This window comes from Ranitomeya imitator, chromosome 5, assembly GCF_032444005.1.
Source record: "Ranitomeya imitator isolate aRanImi1 chromosome 5, aRanImi1.pri, whole genome shotgun sequence".
Lineage (NCBI taxonomy): Eukaryota > Metazoa > Chordata > Amphibia > Anura > Dendrobatidae > Ranitomeya > Ranitomeya imitator.
This window is the reverse complement of record NC_091286.1, coordinates 77,735,391-77,757,309: the sequence shown is the minus strand read 5'-3', so window position 1 is coordinate 77,757,309 and position 21,919 is coordinate 77,735,391. Positions and strand designations below refer to the sequence as shown.

Below are 21,919 nucleotides of genomic sequence, written 5' to 3'. Positions count from 1 at the left end.
GCTCTTGCTGCTCCGGCTTTAAAAGCGGTTTTCCTACTCCCAGAAAAGGGAGCGTTCGAGGCCTTGTGTAGCCAGACGACGAACCTGGCTCCACAGCTCCAGACTTAGGTGCAATATTTTTTTTCCCACGACCAGCTGATGCTCCACCACTACCACTACCCTCATTACCAGCTGACAATGAACGCCCCCGGCCACGACCTCTTCCACCATACTTCCTCATTGTTTTAAAAACGTAAACAAACTATCGGTATTTGTTGCTGTCACACAAATTACACGGTGAGCTATAACTTCAGTATGATTTAGCTACCCCTTTACAGGTGAGTGAGACCACAACGAAAATCAGGCACAATGTTACACACTCTGTTGTTGGTGGCAACAAATGAGAGAGATGCCACACACGCAGGACTGTCACTGAAGCACAAATGTAAATATTAATCTCTCACTGATTTGATTTTTTTTTTTTTTTAAGGGAGACTTTAGGAAAAAAAATAATAGAATAAAATGATTTTTTCAGAAGAATTTAGAAACCAAATAAAATAAAATGATTTTTTCAGGGAGAATTTAGAAAACAAATAAAACAAAAAAAGGCTTTCTATGGCCCACTGAGTGAGAGATGACGCACACAGGAGTCAGGAGTGGCACACAAGCCCAGAGGCCAATATTTATCTCCCACTGATTGATGTAGTGATTTTTTCAGGTAGATTTTGGAACCCAAATCAAGCTAAAAAAAATAATAGGCTTTCTATGGCCCACAATTGGAGAGAGAGAGATGGCACACCCAGGAGTCAAGACTGGCACACAAGCAGAAAGGGCAATATTAATCTGACACTGATTTTTTTTTTTTTTTTCAGGGAGACTTTAGGAAAAAAAAAAATAGAATAAAATGATTTTTTCAGAAGAATTTAGAAGCCAAATAAAATGAAATGATTTTTTCAGGGATAATTTAGAAAACAAATAAAACAAAAAAAGGCTTTCTATGGCCCACTGAGTGAGAGATGACGCACACAGGAGTCAGGAGTGGCACACAAGCCCAGAGGCCAATATTTATCTCCCACTGATTGATGTAGTGATTTTTTCAGGTAGATTTTGGAACCCAAATCAAGCTAAAAAAAATAATAGGCTTTCTATGGCCCACAATTGGAGAGAGAGAGAGAGATGGCACACCCAGGAGTCAAGACTGGCACACAAGCAGAAATGGCAATATTAATCTCCCACTGATTTGTTTTTTTTTTTTTTTTTCAGGGAGATTTTAGGAAAAAAAAAATAGAATAAAATGATTTTTTCAGGAAGAATTTAGAAACCAAATAAAATAAAATGATTTTTTCAGGGAGAATTTAGAAAACAAATAAAACAAAAAAAGGCTTTCTATGGCCCACTGAGTGAGAGATGACGCACACAGGAGTCAGGAGTGGCACACAAGCCCAGAGGCCAATATTTATCTCCCACTGATTGATGTAGTGATTTTTTCAGGTAGATTCTGGAACCCAAATCAAGCTAAAAAAATAATAGGCTTTCTATGGCCCACAATTGGAGAGAGAGAGAGAGATGGCACACCCAGGAGTCAAGACTGGCACACAAGCAGAAAGGGCAATATTAATCTCCCACTGATTTGTTTGTTTTTTTTTTTTTTTTCAGGGAGACTTTAGAAAAAAAAAAAAAGAATAAAATGATTTTTTCAGGAAGAATTTAGAAACCAAATAAAATAAAATGATTTTTTCAGGGAGAATTTAGAAAACAAATAAAACAAAAAAAGGCTTTCTATGGCCCACTGAGTGAGAGATGACGCACACAGGAGTCAGGAGTGGCACACAAGCCCAGAGGCCAATATTTATCTCCCACTTTTTTTTTTTTGTTCCAGGGAAAATTTATAAACCCAATAAAAAAAATAATAAATAGGCTTTCTATGGCCCACTATCTGAGAGACAGAGAGAGATGGCACGCTTAGGACTGGCACACAAGCCCAAAGGCCAATATTAATCTCCCTTTTTTTTTTTAAGGGAGAATTTATAAAACAAAAAAAAAAAAAATAAATAGGCTTTCTATGGCCCACTATTTGTGAGAGAGATGGCACGCTCAGGACTGGCACACAAGCCCAGAGGCCAATATTAATCTCCCACTTTTTTTTTTTTTTTCCAGGGAAAATTTATAAACCCAATAAAAAAAATAAAAATAAATAGGCTTTCTATGGCCCACTATCTGAGAGAGAGAGATGGCACGCTTAGGACTGGCACACAAGCCCAAAGGCCAATATTAATCTCCCACTGATTGATTTATTGATTTTTTCAGGTAGAATTTAGAACCCAAATAAAGCAAAAAAAAAAAAAAAAAATGGGCTTTCTATGGCCCACTGAGTGAGTGATGATGCACACAGGAGTCAGGAGTGGCACACAAGCCCTGAGGCCAATATTTTTCTCCCACTGATTGATGTAGTGATTTTTTCAGGTAGATTTTAGAACCAAAATCAAGCAAAAAAATAAATAGGCTTTCTATGGCCCACTGAGTGAGTGATGATGCACACAGGAGTCAAGAGTGGCACACAAGCCCTGAGGCCAATATTTTTCTCCCACTGATTGATGTAGTGATTTTTTCAGGTAGATTTTATAACCCAAATCAAGCAAAAAAATAAATAGGCTTTCTATGGCCCACTGAGTGAGAGATGACACAGACAGGGATGGCACTCTAGCAGAAATGTCAATCTTAATCTCCCACAAAAAAAAAAAAAAAACAGGGAGTGTCCTTCAATTACTATCTCCCTGCAGTAATCTCAGCCAGGTATGGCAGGCAGCAATAAGGAGTGGACTGATGCACAAATTAAATAAAAAGTGTGTACAAACCAAAAAGATAGCTGTGCAGAAAGGAAGGAACAAGAGGATTTGTGCTTTGAAAAAAAGCAGTTGGTTTGCACAGCGGCGTACACACAGCAATGCAGCTATCAGGGAGCCTTCTAGGGCAGCCCAATGAGCTACAGCGCTGAGGGGGAAAAAAAAAAAATGTAGCTTCCACTGTCCCTGCACACCGAAGGTGGTGTTGGGCAGTGGAAATCGCTACAGCACAAGCGGTTTGGTGGTTAATGGACCCTGCCTAACGCTATCCCTGCTTCTGACGAAGCGGCAGCAACCTCTCCCTAAGCTCAGATCAGCAGCAGTAACATGGCAGTCGGCGGGAACGCCCCTTTATAGCCCCTGTGACGCCGCAGACAGCAAGCCAATCACTGCAATGCCCTTCTCTAAGATGGTGGGGACCAGGACCTATGTCATCACGCTGCCCACACTCTGCGTTTACCTTCATTGGCTGAGAAATGGCGCTTTTCGCGTCATTGAAACGCGACTTTGGCGCGAAAGTCGCGTACCGCATGGCCGACCCCGCACAGGGGTCGGATCGGGTTTCATGAAACCCGACTTTGCCAAAAGTCGGCGACTTTTGAAAATGAACGACCCGTTTCGCTCAACCCTACTCCTTACCACTACAGGGAGGAGACTTGCATCGTCTTTTATTGAGAAATGAAGCAAGGTGGATTCTGCGCGCAGGCGCATCAGGACCAATAGGGCTTAATGAAAAGATCGACATGTCAGTCTTTCTGTAAAAGGTCACTTTGTTAAATGGTTTCTGTTAGTTATGGTAATTTTTGTGATATGTAATTGTTTTTAATCTTTTTTATATATTGGGTGTTATTTCACTTGTTTTCCAATGAGCGGTTTTTTAGCCGCTATGACGCGTGAAGAAGTGGGAGGTGTTAGAAGATCTCACAGGTAAAAAGGCCTACCCCACTTCCTCTCGTCATCAGGACCTGTTGAAGTGCTTTGTGCACGAAACGGCCGTCGTCTGTGTGTGTTCACAATCCCTCCCTGCTGTACATTTTACAGTTATGTATGAATGAAAGGTTGACAGTTCATCACCGGTGAGTGCGCTCCGCTATTTTGCTTTTTTATGTATTCTTCAAGATGTGTAAGTGCGTGTATTTCTCCACGTGACGCTTATACTCAATACTTGATAAATTGAGAGGTTTCAAAAATTTTGTTTCCATATTTTCATCATTTGCATATCATTAATATGTCTATCCATGCTGTGATTTTTATAATTTCACAACTTTTCTTTCTGGGTGTTGCGATTTCAATGTTGAGGAGAATATGAAGCCTTGATAACTGATAATATTATATTACACTGTAAGGGGAAAATTATACATACTTTTTAATGACAAGAGGTCCTTAAGACTTGAAAAAAAAGTAATGCTCACAAAAGCACATCAGCCAATTCTAAAATATTTCACATAATCCATCTGAGCGGTATATAGCTTATTGTCTGAGTGTGTGCATGCAAAATGTATGCTCAGCTTTCAAATGTCAAGATGTCCTGAATATTCATGATATGAATCATGCTTACATTCAGCATAGATGACTTGAATTATGTAGAAGGAAACTGCAATGGACACTACATTTACCTAAATTCAATTACTTGCCATTCACAGAGTTCACAGTGTATAAGATCAGACTATTAAGGTCCAAGGTGATATTGTTCTAAGTCAAAATAGATTTCCAAATGATTGGGACACAATATTTTTCTTGGTCCAGTGCCAAGGTTAAAGCGACCTTGGGTTATCTGACCTTCTAGCTGTGAATTCTATATGTCAAAACTATGAAAAAATATCTTTGACTTTTGGAGCCAAGGTTTTTAAGCCTATACTTGTAAATAATGACAAATCACTCGATGGGTCAGTGTTACTTCTTTAAAGTTTCCTCTCAGCCTTTTGCCTTGTTTAACTTGTGATTTATTCATTGCTCAGTGTTATATGGCGTTTCTGTCTACCTGATTTACTGTTCGCATGGACAGCAGACTCATTTCAAAAGCGGTCAATTATGCAGAAAGCAGATACTTTATGCAAAGTAAAACTATGGAACTTTTTGCAGTGAAAGACCAGTCTCGTATGAGCAATAATACAAGTATATTTTGTTGGATGGGATGATACTGGGATGAGGCTTGTGGCCATATTATAATTGCAAAAACACACAAAAAATGCGGTATTTAGAGAGCAATACAAATAAGACAGGAGTCCTAGCGCACATCCAAGGCTATGTCATACTTTATGGACTACATTAGACTTACGCCTAAGGAATTTTGACCATCTTACATGTGGTCATTACTCCAAATGTCTTTTTAGCATATATATTTGTATCAACTGAATTGCAAAATAATCAAATATTATTTATTTATTTTACTTGCTTATACAGCATTATCATATTCTGCAGCGTTTCACAGATATTATCACCACCGACTTCATTGGAGTTCAAAATCTAAACTTCCTATCAGTATGTCTTTGGAGTGTGGGAGAAAACTGGAGAACTCGGAGGAAACCTACTCTGTCTTGGGGAGAACATTTAAAGTCCTTGAAGATCTTGTTCTTCATTTAATGTGAGCTTAGGCTGAGTCTGATGATATGTAAGCAGGTTGCGGGATGCAGTGATGCAAGAAAGGCAGAGCAAGGGTTAACAATTTATTTTAACAGTAAAGATACTCCTCGCAAGGATACTCCTCACAGTTAAAGAGGCAAATGATAGGTAAATAGTCAAGCACAATGTGACAACAGTACACGCAATCAACTTATCGTGTTCGTGGCTTCCTCGGCTACAGATGATCCGATGAGGGCTGTTGTCCCAGCAGTGGCCAAAGCAATGTCCTCAGAGGAGATTCCACAGCTCACGATATATCTTCTGGCGGCAACAGGCGTCTCCGGTTTTTACCCATTGAGCCAATTAGTCCATAAACTTGTGCAGCCAAAGTCAAGGGAATTGCGGACAGTCTATTAACAAGGGGGGTCTGTGGTGTGCTGTCTGGTAAAGAGGGCCACAAAGAACACTCCTGAACACGGCCCTCATTTCTATGCCCGCACGCAGCACTGGATCTAACGGAGCCCACGGTTCTTCTACTGCTGGGCTCAGAGGCGTGTTTGTGTACAGCCGTACCCTTTTGTGTCCCAGTCTTAGCCTCTCACCTAGCCAAATCATATCTCATACTTTGCACTGACAAGGGGCAATACCCCAAAACACAGTGTCTGCAAATTGAGATTCTGATTTGGTTTTTATAATAAATTATATTGCAAGGCTCATTAAAGGATTAATATTTGCTTGTAGGATTGCTACCTCCAATAGGCGGCTTTAGAGTTCAAGTCCTCTTCCTCTCTGGAGAGACAATTTGCACAGTACATACTACTCACACAATGCATGTCATACATACTGCATGTTACACACACACACACACACACACACACACGGGATGACAAATACAAATATGTCCAAATATACAGTTTGTGAATGTATGTGCATATACAGTAGGTAAGGAAAGTATTCAGACCACTTTAATTTTGTTTCATTGCAGCCATTTGTTAAATTCAAAAAAGTTCATTTTTTTCACATTAATGTGTACTCTGCACCCCATCTTGACTGAAGAAAACCAGAAATGTAGACATTTTTGCAAATTTATTAAAAAAGAAAAACTGAAATATCACATGGTCATAAGAATTCAGACCCTTTGTCCAGACACTCATATTTAAGTCACATGCTATTTCCTTGTAGTCCTCCTTGTTTAATTAAACTGATAGAACTTGATTTGGAAAGGCACGAGGTCAAAGGAACTGGCCAAGGAGCTCAGAGGCAGAATTGTGGCAAGGCACAGATCTGGCCAAGGTTACAAAAGAATTTATGCAGTACTCAAGGTTCCTAAGAGCACAGTGGCCTCCATAATCCTTAAATGGAAGACGTTTGGGACCACCAGAAGTCTTCCTAGACCTGGCCGTCCAGCCAAACTGAGCAATCGTGGGAGAAGAGCTTTGGTGAGAGAGGTAAAGAAGAACCCCAACTATCAATGCAGCCCTCCACCAGTCAGGCCTTAATAGCAGAGTGGCCGGACGGAAGCCTCTCCTCAGTGCAAGACATATGAAAGCCCGCATAGAATTTGCTTAAAAACACATTAAGGACTCCCAGACTATGAGAAATAAGATTCTCTGGTCTGATGAAACGAAGATAGACCTTTTTGGTGATAATTCTAAGTGGTATATGTGGTGATAACCAGGCACTGCTCATCACTTCCCAATACAATCCCAACAGTGAAAAATGGTGGTGGCAGCATCATGCTATGGGGGTGTTTTTCAGCTTCAGGGATAGTACGAGTGGTTGTCATTGAAGGAAACATGAATGTGGCCAAGTACAGAGATATCCTGGATGAAAACCTATTCCAGAGTGCTCTGGACCTCAGACTTTAACCTTCCTTCCAAGTTTAACCTTCCAACAAGACAATGACCCTAAGCACACTGCTAAAATAACAGTGGCTTCAGGACAACTCTGTGACCATTCTTGACTGGCCCAGCCAGAGCCTTGACCTAAACCCAATTGAGCATCTCTGGAGAGACTTGAAAATGGCTGTCCACCAACGTTCACCATCCAACCAGACGAAACTGGAGAGGATCTGCAAGGAAGAATGGCAGAGGATCCCCAAATCCAGGTGTGAAAAACTTGTTGCATCATTTCCAAGAAGACTCATGGCTGTACTAGCTCAAAAGGGTGCTTCTACTCAATACTGAGCAAAAGGTCTGAATATTTATGACCGTGTGATATTTCAGTTTTTCTTTTTAATAAATTTGCCCAAATTACTACATTTCTGTTTTTTTCAGTCAAGATGGGGTGCAGAGTGAACATTAATAACATTAATCAGAACCTCCCACTCCCGTCTCCAAGACTTTACACGTGCTGCTCCGATTCTTTGGAATGCACTACCTAGGTTAATACGATTAATCCCCAATCCCCACAGTTTTAAGCGTGCCCTAAAAACTCATTTGTTCAGACTGGCCTACCGCCTCAATGCATTAACCTAACGATCCCTGTGTGGCCTAATTAAAAAAAAAAAATCAGGTTCCTCGCATTATGTTCTCATTCACTTTATGCAGTTAATAGCCCTCTGTGTCTGTACTGCTACATACTTAGGCAGTTAACTGGTTCATGCAGCTTTACATGAACACCCGAGCCTTACACTATGGCCGGTCCGAATAACTAAAGCAATTGTTACCATCCACCTCTCGTGTCTCCCCTTTTCCTCATAGTTTGTAAGCTTGCGAGCAGGGCCCTCATTCCTCCTGGTATCTGTTTTGAACTGTATTTCTGTTATGCTGTAATGTCTATTGTCTGTACAAGTCCCCTCCATAATTTGTAAAGCGCTGCGGAATATGTTGGCGCTATATAAATAAAAATTATTATTATTATTATAATGTGAAAAAAATGAAATTTTTTGAATTTACCAAATGGCTGCAATGAAACAAAGAGTGAAAAATTTAAAGGGGTCTGAATACTTTCCGCACCCACTGTATGTGTATATATAGTCAACAGGATGCATCGTTTCTGCACTTGAGACTGCAAGCACCAGAAACACTAGCCCTCTGAATGTGTTTTCTTTTTCTCTTCATCCTTGAGATTAAACATGGAATTCCTTTTACCTATTGCACTTTAAGCAACAATTGACTGTATCTAATTAGAGGTGATAAGAAAGAAGTGGCCTGAGGCACTTTTGACATTTTCCGGATAAAGTCAAGAGATAACTGACCTGAAATGACAAGTGCCTGTTTTCAAGTCTTTGCTAATAGCTATGTCCACTTATCAGCAGGTTTAAGTCAAATGCCATCAGAGGTGAACAGAACAATGTCAAAAGTCAATCAAGTGGATGGACAAATTGATAAAACGTACAAGCCTGGGTATGCTTCTTGTTATATTTTTGGGTCTTCACAGCCACACAATGATCTTTCCATGAATGTGTACAGAACAACTGATCTGGCTATGGTCAAATATAAGTTAGAAGGAAACAGCAAAAAACTTATCGGGAAGATTCATGATCGGCGATCATAAATCTGGAACAAAACTGCATTAGAGGGAATTGTAATAAATGTATTAAAAGGCACATATATCTTAATTAAAAAATTAAAAACAGACCTAAAAACTTATAATTATAATACACTACTATATGATGTATCTGACGTTAAAAAGGATCTGTGATTTCACACCACAAACATCATTACATTATTCTAAACCTATAACAGCAACCCACATAAAAATAAATATGGGCAATAAGAAGAGATCTATGGATAATACTAAAATGATTATTTTTTATTTAAAGATAATTAATAAAAAAAAACAGTATAAAAAAACAGAAATACCGTAGGGAATGCTGGGCAAAACAAGGGGCAATAAATACATTAATAAGTAAATAAGTAAATGGGAATATTAATAGAAGGATAACAATAAGAGATTAGAGAGAATAAACGGTGATTAGTGACTCGATTCCATAAATATTAAACTTCAATGACCAAATCGCCACTCTATTGTGGCAAAAATCCAGCCCAGGTATGGACACTATAACCCAAGTGATGTCCTGAGCATGCTGACAAGATTCTAGGTAAATGCGGCAATGGCCACTAACACAATCCTATTAGCCAGTCATCAGACATAAACGCCCCTGAAAAAAGCTGGCTTCAAAACACGCGTCGAGGTGAGGGGATGCTTGGGCACCTCTCCCGTGGCAGCCTTACTCTTAGGTAGCTGTTACTTATTTACACCTTCCATGTCTGATGTCTGGCAAATAGGATTGTGCTGTCTCTTCTTATTCCCCATATTTTTTTATATACAGTGGGGCAAAAAAGTATTTAGTCAGTCAGCAATAGTGCAAGTTCCACCACTTAAAAAGATGAGAGTCGTCTGTAATTTACATCATAGGTAGACCTCAACTATGGGAGACAAACTGAGAAAAAAAAATCCAGAAAATCACATTGTCTGTTTTTTTAACATTTTATTTGCATATTATGGTGGAAAATAAGTATTTGGTCAGAAACAAAATTTCATCTCAATACTTTGTAATATATCCTTTGTTGGCAATGACAGAGGTCAAACGTTTTCTGTAAGTCTTCACAAGGTTGCCACACACTGTTGTTGGTATGTTGGCCCATTCCTCCATGCAGATCTCCTCTAGAGCAGTGATGTTTTTGGCTTTTCGCTTGGCAACACGGACTTTCAACTCCCTCCAAAGGTTTTCTATAGGGTTGAGATCTGGAGACTGGCTAGGCCACTCCAGGACCTTGAAATGCTTCTTACGAAGCCACTCCTTCGTTGCCCTGGCGGTGTGCTTTGGATCATTGTCATGTTGAAAGACCCAGCCACGTTTCATCTTCAATGCCCTTGCTGATGGAAGGAGGTTTGCACTCAAAATCTCACGATACATGGCCCCATTCATTCTTTCATGTACCCGGATCAGTCGTCCTGGCCCCTTTACAGAGAAAAAGCCCCAAAGCATGATGTTTCCACCACCATGCTTTACAGTAGGTATGGTGTTTGATGGATGCAACTCAGTATTCTTTTTCCTCCAAACACGACAAGTTGTGTTTCTACCAAACAGTTCCAGTTTGGTTTCATCAGACCATAGGACATTCCCCCAAAACTCCTCTGGATCATCCAAATGCTCTCTAGCAAACTTCAGACGGGCCTGGACATGTACTGGCTTAAGCAGTGGGACACGTCTGGCACTGCAGGATCTGAGTCCATGGTGGCGTAGTGTGTTACTTATGGTAGGCCTTGTTACATTGGTCCCAGCTCTCTGCAGTTCATTCACTAGGTCCCCCCGCGTGGTTCTGGGATATTTTCTCACCGTTCTTGTGATCATTCTGACCCCACGGGGTGGGATTTTGCGTGGAGCCCCAGATCGAGGGAGATTATCAGTGGTCTTGTATGTCTTCCATTTTCTAATTATTGCTCCCACTGTTGATTTCTTCACTCCAAGCTGGTTGGCTATTGCATATTCAGTCTTCCCAGCCTGGTGCAGGGCTACAATTTTCTTTCTGGTGTCCTTTGACAGCTCTTTGGTCTTCACCATAGTGGAGTTTGGAGTCAGACTGTTTGAGGGTGTGCACAGGTGTCTTTTTATACTGATAACAAGTTTAAACAGGTGCCATTACTACAGGTAATGAGTGGAGGAAAGAGGAGACTCTTAAAGAAGAAGTTACAGGTCTGTGAGAGCCAGAAATCTTGATTGTTTGTTTCTGACCAAATACTTATTTTCCACCATAATATGCAAAAAAAATGATAAAAAAACAGACAATGTGATTTTCTGGATTTTTTTTTCTCAGTTTGTCTCCCATAGTTGAGGTCTACCTATGATGTAAATTACAGACGCCTCTCATCTTTTTAAGTGGTGTTACTTGCACTATTGCTGACTGACTAAATACTTTTTTGCCCCACTGTATGAGTTGTTGTTATGTATTGCATGAAGTGCCTCCCCTTATTTAGGACATTGTTTTGAATGATTACCTGATGAGGCTTGTGTACTTACTTGAGAATCCATATCATAACGGCTCTCTAAACCTGATATTAAAAGGAGCATTGTATGAATTCAACTAGAACTGCTTGTTTTAGTATCAGGAAAGGCTAAGTTCGGACTGCGCTAACGCAAGTGCCAACGTTGGCACAGCGATAGCGCAGATGGAGCATCTGCTAGCTCCATCTGCGCTAGCAGTGACGGACCCGGAAACGCTGCAACCCGCGTCTTGGGTCCGTCACTCAATGACGGCACATCGCTAGCGCACGCCCATTGTGGGTGTGCGCTAGCGATGCGTCCGCCATAGAAAGTAATGGCGGCGTTAACGGACTACGTTACACCGCGTTATTCTGCGGTGTAACGTACTCCGTTTAACGGGTCACACAACGCTGTGTGAACCCAGCCTAAGTAAACTTTCAAAAATAATTAAACATCCAGTTTAAAATGGATTTTCAAAGTAAGTACATCTGTCTCATCTAGTAAAATGCAACTGTTTAATAATGTAAGCGGATTGTACTGTGAAAGTTGGTGACAGATCCACTTTATAAAGGATTGTTTGAACAACTACCTTTTTGTGGTTAAAGCTCACAGTGAGGGTCCTGCTGGTGTCATCTCTGATCAGCTGTTATTGGTAGGCACGTTCCAATATAATTGTTGCTTTCAATATAGTTATATTATAGTTGTTTTATTCTCCAAAAATACTGTTGTTTTCTTTTTCAATTAATAACATTTTAGCAGTTTATTATTCACATTGATTTTCTTATCGGTCATTTTGTATGGTCACAAGAAAGAAATACAACTGACTGGTGGAATTTAGCCTAATAAAAAGAAATTTAAAACTGCGTGATATAACAGCTAATTTCTGTAAAAGGTTCATTGTGACCTGAGCATATGTGCAAAGAAATAAATGTTTTATAATAAATCTCTGTATGATTCTCTGCCACCTCCCAAAATATGTGTAATACATGTGATCTGTATATGTCTGCCACAATATCCACATGTGCATATATCCGGGAAGATTTTGTTACCTGTTTTCACATTAAAGCACCATTCCAGCATTTTTTTTATTGCAGTGCTGGAGTGGTGCCTGCTGCCATCTACATCTTCTATCAGCACCGCTTTGGTTGGTTTCCAGCAGTCTGTGACCTGTCGGATCCCTGCAGTTGTTTGAGTGAGCCAGTGGTATTCTAGAGGAAGAATAATAAATGTTTTCATTATATAAAATTACTAAAAAATAATAATGAAAAACACTTGATAATAAAAAAAAGTCATTGTTAATGCCTGTTTTAAACAAATTAGTAAACATCACAAATCAGCAAATAACACGGACATCCTGTATTTGGTGTCCCTGTAATCGTAGCAACCCACACAACACAGTGATCAGATTATTTAGGAGGATTAATAAATGACATAAAAATGGCATGATTGATATTTTTTCTCTATTAAACCCATCTACTATATAATTGTCTAAGGGTCAACCAGGGATTCAAGCTTGAGGAGGCTAATTTGCATATTCCAGGTGCCTTCTGGGAAAAGCGAAGAGTCTCCCTAAGCTAGAAGATCGTTGGGTACAGCCGGGACCAGCTGCTTGGAAAGAATCACCAAACGAGGGATTCAAGCTTGAGGAGGCTAATTTGCATATTCCAGGTGCCTTCTGGGAAAAGCGAAGAGTCTCCCTAAGCTAGAAGATCGTTGGGTACAGCCGGGACCAGCTGCTTGGAAAGAATCACCAAACCAGGGATTCAAGCTTGAGGAGGCTAATTTGCATATTCCAGGTGCCTTCTGGGAAAAGCAAAGAGTCTCCCTAAGCTAGAAGATCGTTGGGTACAGCCGGGACCAGCTGCTTGGAAAGAATCACCAAACGAGGGATTCAAGCTTGAGGAGGCTAATTTGCATATTCCAGGTGCCTTCTGGGAAAAGCGAAGAGTCTCCCTAAGCTAGAAGATCGTTGGGTACAGCCGGGACCAGCTGCTTGGAAAGAATCACCAAACCAGGGATTCAAGCTTGAGGAGGCTAATTTGCATATTCCAGGTGCCTTCTGGGAAAAGCGAAGAGTCTCCCTAAGCTAGAAGATCGTTGGGTACAGCCGGGACCAGCTGCTTGGAAAGAATCACCAAACCAGGGATTCAAGCTTGAGGAGGCTAATTTGCATATTCCAGGTGCCTTCTGGGAAAAGCGAAGAGTCTCCCTAAGCTAGAAGATCGTTGGGTACAGCCGGGACCAGCTGCTTGGAAAGAATCACCAAACCAGGGATTCAAGCTTGAGGAGGCTAATTTGCATATTCCAGGTGCCTTCTGGGAAAAGCGAAGAGTCTCCCTAAGCTAAAAGATCGTTGGGTACAGCCGGGACCAGCTGCTTGGAAAGAATCACCAAACCAGGGATTCAAGCTTGAGGAGGCTAATTTGCATATTCCAGGTGCCTTCTGGGAAAAGCAAAGAGTCTCCCTAAGCTAGAAGATCGTTGGGTACAGCCGGGATCAGCTGCTTGGAAAGAATCACCAAACCAGGGATTCAAGCTTGAGGAGGCTAATTTGCATATTCCAGGTGCCTTCTGGGAAAAACGAAGAGTCTCCCTAAGCTAGAAGATCGTTGGGTACAGCCGGGACCAGCTGCTTGGAAAGAATCACCGAACCAGGGATTCAAGCTTGAGGAGGCTAATTTGCATATTCCAGGTGCCTTCTGGGAAAAGCGCAGAGTCTCCCTAAGCTAGAAGATCGTTGGGTACAGCCGGGACCAGCTGCTTGGAAAGAATCACCGAACCAGGGATTCAAGCTTGAGGAGGCTAATTTGCATATTCCAGGTGCCTTCTGGGAAAAGCGCAGAGTCTCCCTAAGCTAGAAGATCGTTGGGTACAGCCGGGACCAGCTGCTTGGAAAGAATCACCGAACCAGGGATTCAAGCTTGAGGAGGCTAATTTGCATATTCCAGGTGCCTTCTGGGAAAAGCGCAGAGTCTCCCTAAGCTAGAAGATCGTTGGGTACAGCCGGGACCAGCTGCTTGGAAAGAATCACCGAACCAGGGATTCAAGCTTGAGGAGGCTAATTTGCATATTCCAGGTGCCTTCTGGGAAAAGCGCAGAGTCTCCCTAAGCTAGAAGATCGTTGGGTACAGCCGGGACCAGCTGCTTGGAAAGAATCACCGAACCAGGGATTCAAGCTTGAGGAGGCTAATTTGCATATTCCAGGTGCCTTCTGGGAAAAGCGCAGAGTCTCCCTAAGCTAGAAGATCGTTGGGTACAGCCGGGACCAGCTGCTTGGAAAGAATCACCGAACCAGGGATTCAAGCTTGAGGAGGCTAATTTGCATATTCCAGGTGCCTTCTGGGAAAAGCGCAGAGTCTCCCTAAGCTAGAAGATCGTTGGGTACAGCCGGGACCAGCTGCTTGGAAAGAATCACCGAACCAGGGATTCAAGCTTGAGGAGGCTAATTTGCATATTCCAGGTGCCTTCTGGGAAAAGCGCAGAGTCTCCCTAAGCTAGAAGATCGTTGGGTACAGCCGGGACCAGCTGCTTGGAAAGAATCACCGAACCAGGGATTCAAGCTTGAGGAGGCTAATTTGCATATTCCAGGTGCCTTCTGGGAAAAGCGCAGAGTCTCCCTAAGCTAGAAGATCGTTGGGTACAGCCGGGACCAGCTGCTTGGAAAGAATCACCAAACCAGGGATTCAAGCTTGAGGAGGCTAATTTGCATACTCCAGGTGCCTTCTGGGAGAAGCGAAGAGTCTCCCTAAGCTAGAAGATCGTTGGGTACAGCCGGGACCAGCTGCTTGGAAAGAATCACCAAACCAGGGATTCAAGCTTGAGGAGGCTAATTTGCATACTCCAGGTGCCTTCTGGGAGAAGCGAAGAGTCTCCCTAAGCTAGAAGATCGTTGGGTACAGCCGGGACCAGCTGCTTGGAAAGAATCACCAAACCAGGGATTCAAGCTTGAGGAGGCTAATTTGCATACTCCAGGTGCCTTCTGGGAGAAGCGAAGAGTCTCCCTAAGCTAGAAGATCGTTGGGTACAGCCGGGACCAGCTGCTTGGAAAGAATCACCAAACCAGGGATTCAAGCTTGAGGAGGCTAATTTGCATACTCCAGGTGCCTTCTGGGAAAAGCGAAGAGTCTCCCTAAGCTAGAAGATCGTTGGGTACAGCCGGGACCAGCTGCTTGGAAAGAACCACCAAACCAGGGATTCAAGCTTCAGGAGGCTAATTTGCATACTCCAGGTGCCTTCTGGGAGAAGCGAAGAGTCTCCCTAAGCTAGAAGATCGTTGGGTACAGCCGGGACCAGCTGCTTGGAAAGAACCACCAAACCAGGGATTCAAGCTTGAGGAGGCTAATTTGCATACTCCAGGTGCCTTCTGGGAGAAGCGAAGAGTCTCCCTAAGCTAGAAGATCGTTGGGTACAGCCGGGACCTGCTGCTTGGAAAGAACCACCAAACCAGGGATTCAAGCTTGAGGAGGCTAATTTGCATACTCCAGGTGCCTTCTGGGAGAAGCGAAGAGTCTCCCTAAGCTAGAAGATCGTTGGGTACAGCCGGGACCAGCTGCTTGGAAAGAACCACCAAACCAGGGATTCAAGCTTGAGGAGGCTAATTTGCATACTCCAGGTGCCTTCTGGGAGAAGCGAAGAGTCTCCCTAAGCTAGAAGATCGTTGGGTACAGCCGGGACCAGCTGTTTGGAAAGAACCACCAAACCAGGGATTCATGCTTGAGGAGGCTAATTTGCATATTCCAGGTGCCTTCTGGGAGAAGCGAAGAGTCTCCCTAAGCTAGAAGATCGTTGGGTACAGCCGGGACCAGCTGCTTGGAAAGAATCACCAAACCAGGGATTCAAGCTTGAGGAGGCTAATTTGCATATTCCAGGTGCCTTCTGGGAGAAGCGAAGAGTCTCCCTAAGCTAGAAGATCGTTGGGTACAGCCGGGACCAGCTGCTTGGAAAGAATCACCCAACCAGGGATTCAAGCTTGAGGAGGCTAATTTGCATATTCCAGGTGCCTTCTGGGAGAAGCGAAGAGTCTCCCTAAGCTAGAAGATCGTTGGGTACAGCCGGGACCAGCTGCTTGGAAAGAATCACCAAACCAGGGATTCAAGCTTGAGGAGGCTAATTTGCATATTCCAGGTGCCTTGTGGGAGAAGCGAAGAGTCTCCCTAAGCTAGAAGATCGTTGGGTACAGCCGGGACCAGCTGCTTGGAAAGAATCACCAAACCAGGGATTCAAGCTTGAGGAGGCTAATTTGCATATTCCAGGTGCCTTCTGGGAGAAGCGAAGAGTCTCCCTAAGCTAGAAGATCGTTGGGTACAGCCGGGACCAGCTGCTTGGAAAGAATCACCAAACCAGGGATTCAAGCTTGAGGAGGCTAATTTGCATATTCCAGGTGCCTTCTGGGAGAAGCGAAGAGTCTCCCTAAGCTAGAAGATCGTTGGGTACAGCCGGGACCAGCTGCTTGGAAAGAATCACCAAACCAGGGATTCAAGCTTTAGGAGGCTAATTTGCATATTCCAGGTGCCTTCTGGGAGAAGCGAAGAGTCTCCCTAAGCTAGAAGATCGTTGGGTACAGCCGGGACCAGCTGCTTGGAAAGAATCACCAAACCAGGGATTCAAGCTTGAGGAGGCTAATTTGCATATTCCAGGTGCCTTCTGGGAGAAGCGAAGAGTCTCCCTAAGCTAGAAGATCGTTGGGTACAGCCGGGACCAGCTGCTTGGAAAGAATCACCAAACCAGGGATTCAAGCTTGAGGAGGCTAATTTGCATATTCCAGGTGCCTTCTGGGAGAAGCGAAGAGTCTCCCTAAGCTCGAAGATCGTTGGGTACAGCCGGGACCAGCTGCTTGGAAAGAATCACCAAACCAGGGATTCAAGCTTGAGGAGGCTAATTTGCATATTCCAGGTGCCTTCTGGGAGAAGCGAAGAGTCTCCCTAAGCTAGAAGATCGTTGGGTACAGCCGGGACCAGCTGCTTGGAAAGAATCACCAAACCAGGGATTCAAGCTTGAGGAGGCTAATTTGCATATTCCAGGTGCCTTCTGGGAAAAGCGAAGAGTCTCCCTAAGCTAGAAGATCGTTGGGTACAGCCGGGACCAGCTGCTTGGAAAGAATCACCAAACCAGGGATTCAAGCTTGAGGAGGCTAATTTGCATACTCCAGGTGCCTTCTGGGAAAAGCGAAGAGTCTCCCTAAGCTAGAAGATCGTTGGGTACAGCCAGGACCAGCTGCTTGGAAAGAATCACCAAACCAGGGATTCAAGCTTGAGGAGGCTAATTTGCATACTCCAGGTGCCTTCTGGGAAAAGCGAAGAGTCTCCCTAAGCTAGAAGATCGTTGGGTACAGCCGGGACCAGCTGCTTGGAAAGAATCACGAAACCGCGCGCCGTAAGGCGCGCAAATTTTTGCCTGTAGGACATTATTGCAAGAGAGCTTGGCTGAGTAGATTACACAAGAAGGAAAACACACAGCAAGTCAGCAGGATCTAGGAGCAACATGGCAGATGTGACAACCTACATGGTGAGCTGCAGCATGTGCTACATGTTCACAGATCGACCAGAAGAAGAATTAAATTTCACCTGTCAGAAGTGTAGACTAGTGGCCCTTTTAGAAGAAAAGGTGCGGGGTCTGGAAGAAAGAATAGCAACTTTGAAACTCATCAAAGAGAATGAAGACTTTCTAGACAGAACAGAAGCATCTCTACTGGTCACAGAAGGTGAAAAAAGTGTCAGATAACCTCCAAAAGCAGATGAGTGGAAGCATGTGACCAAAAGAAGCAAGAAGACCATGGAGAAATCACCAACCACACAACTGAAGAACCGATATCAAATCTTTGTAGAGGATGAAGATGGCACACCTAAGGATGAAGCAATACCAGCAAGCAAAAAAGAAAAGGGCACACAGCAACAAGTGACAGCAAAAAGTACAGCCAAGAAGCAACGAAGAGTGGTGGTGGTGGGAGACTCACTACTGAGAGGCACAGAAGCAGCCATCTGCAGACCGGACATAACTGCAAGAGAAGTATGCTGCCTTCCAGGTGCGATGGTCAAGGATGTGACCGATAGGATACCAAAGCTCTTCAACTCCAAGGACGTCCACCCATTTCTTCTGATACATGTTGGTACCAATGACACGGCAAGGAAGGACCTACCGACAATCTGCAAAGACTTTGAAGAGTTGGGGAAGAAAGTAAAGGAACTGGATGCACAGGTAGTTTTTTCTTCTATCCTTCCAGTAGACGGGCATGGCACCAGGAGATGGAACAGGATCCTTGATGCAAACAACTGGCTAAGACGATGGTGCAGACAACAAGGATTCGGATTCCTGGACCACGGTGTGAATTACTTGTACGATGGACTCCTCGCCAGAGACGGACTACACCTCAACAATCCTGGGAAACACACATTCGCCAGAAGACTCGCTACACTCATCAGGAGGGCGTTAAACTAGAAGAAGAGGGGACGGGAAGAAAAACATTAGACTTGAACAAAGAAGATCCAGGAAAACATACTCAGAAGGGAGGTAAGAACATTTCTAAAACAATCCACAGCGAGGAGATTGGAACAAAACAAAATCCTCTAAACTGCATGCTCGCAAACGCCAGAAGCTTGACAAACAAGATGGAAGAACTAGAAGCAGAAATATCTACAGGTAACTTTGACATAGTGGGAATAACCGAGACATGGTTAGATGAAAGCTATGACTGGGCAGTTAACTTACAGGGTTACAGTCTGTTTAGAAAGGATCGTAAAAATCGGAGAGGAGGAGTGGTTTGTCTCTATGTAAAGTCTTGTCTAAAGTCCACTTTAAGGGAGGATATTAGCGAAGGAAATGAGGATGTCGAGTCCATATGGGTCGAAATTCATGGAGGGAAAAATGGTAACAAAATTCTCATTGGGGTCTGTTACAAACCCCCAAATATAACAGAAACCATGGAAAGTCTACTTCTAAAGCAGATAGATGAAGCTGCAACCCATAATGAGGTCCTGGTTATGGGGGACTTTAACTACCCGGATATTAACTGGGAAACAGAAACCTGTGAAACCCATAAAGGCAACAGGTTTCTGCTAATAACCAAGAAAAATTATCTTTCACAATTGGTGCAGAATCCAACCAGAGGAGCAGCACTTTTAGACCTAATACTATCTAATAGACCTGACAGAATAACAAATCTGCAGGTGGTCGGGCATCTAGGAAATAGCGACCACAATATTGTACAGTTTCACCTGTCTTTCACTAGGGGGACTTGTCAGGGAGTCACAAAAACACTGAACTTTAGGAAGGCAAAGTTTGAACAGCTTAGAGATGCCCTTAATCTGGTAGACTGGGACAATATCCTCAGAAATAAGAATACAGATAATAAATGGGAAATGTTTAAGAACATCCTAAATAGGCACTGTAAGCGGTTTATACCTTGTGGGAATAAAAGGACTAGAAATAGGAAAAACCCAATGTGGCTAAACAAAGAAGTAAGACAGGCAATTAACAGTAAAAAGAAAGCATTTGCACTACTAAAGCAGGATGGCACCATTGAAGCTCTAAAAAACTATAGGGAGAAAAATACTTTATCTAAAAAACTAATTAAAGCTGCCAAAAAGGAAACAGAGAAGCACATTGCTAAGGAGAGTAAAACTAATCCCAAACTGTTCTTCAACTATATCAATAGTAAAAGAATAAAAACTGAAAATGTAGGCCCCTTAAAAAATAGTGAGGAAAGAATGGTTGTAGATGACGAGGAAAAAGCAAACATATTAAACACCTTCTTCTCCACGGTATTCACGGTGGAAAATGAAATGCTAGGTGAAATCCCAAGAAACAATGAAAACCCTATATTAAGGCTATGTGCACACGTAGGAAATGTGGTGCAGAATTTTCTGCACTAAATCTGCATCTGCAGATTTGATGCAGTTTCTGTGCAGTTTCTGCGCAGTTTCTATGCAGTTTCTATGCAGTTTCTGTGCAGTTTCTGTGAAGTTTCTGTGCAGTTTCTGTGCAGATTCTATGCAGATTCTATGCAGTTTCTGTGCAGTACAATGTAAATCAATGTGAAAAGAAAAAAGCTGTGCACATGGTGCAGAAAAATCTGCTGCAGAAACGCTGCAGAACTGCACAAAAGAAGCGACGTGCACTTCTTTGAAATCTGCAGCGTTTCTGCGCAGATTTTTCTGCACCATGTGCACAGCTTTTTTCTTTTCACATTGATTTACATTGTACTGTAAATCACAGTGCAGTTCTGCAGCGTTTCTGCAGCAGAAAAATCTGCTGCAGTTCTGCACCAATTCTGCACTAAGTCTGCATCGTGTGCACATACCCTAAGGGTCACCAATCTAACCCAAGAAGAGGTGCGAAACCGGCTAAATAAGATTAAAATAGATAAATCTCCGGGTCCGGATGGCATACACCCACGAGTACTAAGAGAACTAAGTAATGTAATAGATAAACCATTATTTCTTATTTTTAGGGACTCTATAGCGACAGGGTCTGTTCCGCAGGATTGGCGCATAGCAAATGTGGTGCCAATATTCAAAAAGGGCTCTAAAAGTGAACCTGGAAATTATAGGCCAGTAAGTCTAACCTCTATTGTTGGTAAAATATTTGAAGGGTTTCTGAGGGATGTTATTCTGGATTATCTCAATGAGAATAACTGTTTAACTCCATATCAGCATGGGTTTATGAGAAATCGCTCCTGTCAAACCAATCTAATCAGTTTTTATGAAGAGGTAAGCTATAGGCTGGACCACGGTGAGTCATTGGACATGGTATATCTCGATTTTTCCAAAGCGTTTGATACCGTGCCGCACAAGAGGTTGGTACACAAAATGAGAATGCTTGGTCTGGGGGAAATTGTGTGTAAATGGGTTAGTAACTGGCTTAGTGATAGAAAGCAGAGGGTGGTTATAAATGGTATAGTCTCTAACTGGGTCGCTGTGACCAGTGGGGTACCGCAGGGGTCAGTATTGGGACCTGTTCTCTTCAACATATTCATTAATGATCTGGTAGAAGGTTTACACAGTAAAATATCGATATTTGCAGATGATACAAAACTATGTAAAGCAGTTAATACAAGATACTATATACTATGTGGGCAGTACTATATACTACATGGCTGCTATATACTACGTGGGCAGTACTATATACTACATGGCTGCTATATACTACGTGGGCAGTACTATATACTACATGGCTGCTATATACTACGTGGGCAGTACTATATACTACATGGCTGCTATATATTACGTGGACAGTACTATATACTACATGGCTGCTATATACTACGTGGGCAGTACTATATACTACATGGTTACTATATACTACGTGGACAGTACTATATACTACATGGCTGCTATATACTATGTGGACAGTACTGTATACTACATGGCTGCTATATACTACGTGGTCACTACTATATACTACATGGCTTCTATATACTACGTGGACAGTACTGTATACTACATGGCTGCTATATACTACGTGGGCAGTACTATATACTACATGGCTGCTATATACTACGTGGACAGTACTATATACTACATGGCTGCTATATACTACGTGGGCAGTACTATGTACTACATGGCTGCTATATACTACGTGGGACTGGCCAATATACTACGTGTCTGTG

General features: G+C 42.6%; 1 long non-coding RNA gene across 1 annotated transcript in view; it reads right to left on the bottom strand.

Annotated features, from left to right (window-relative positions):
- The window catches only part of LOC138680541 (uncharacterized), a 159,540-nt gene extending 147,016 nt beyond the window's left edge, over positions 1-12,524 (bottom strand). The window contains exon 1 of the long non-coding RNA XR_011321645.1: positions 12,366-12,524. This is a non-coding gene — a long non-coding RNA (uncharacterized lncRNA). The remainder of the gene's footprint in view (positions 1-12,365) is intronic.
- Positions 12,525-21,919: the final 9,395 nt, after the last annotated feature.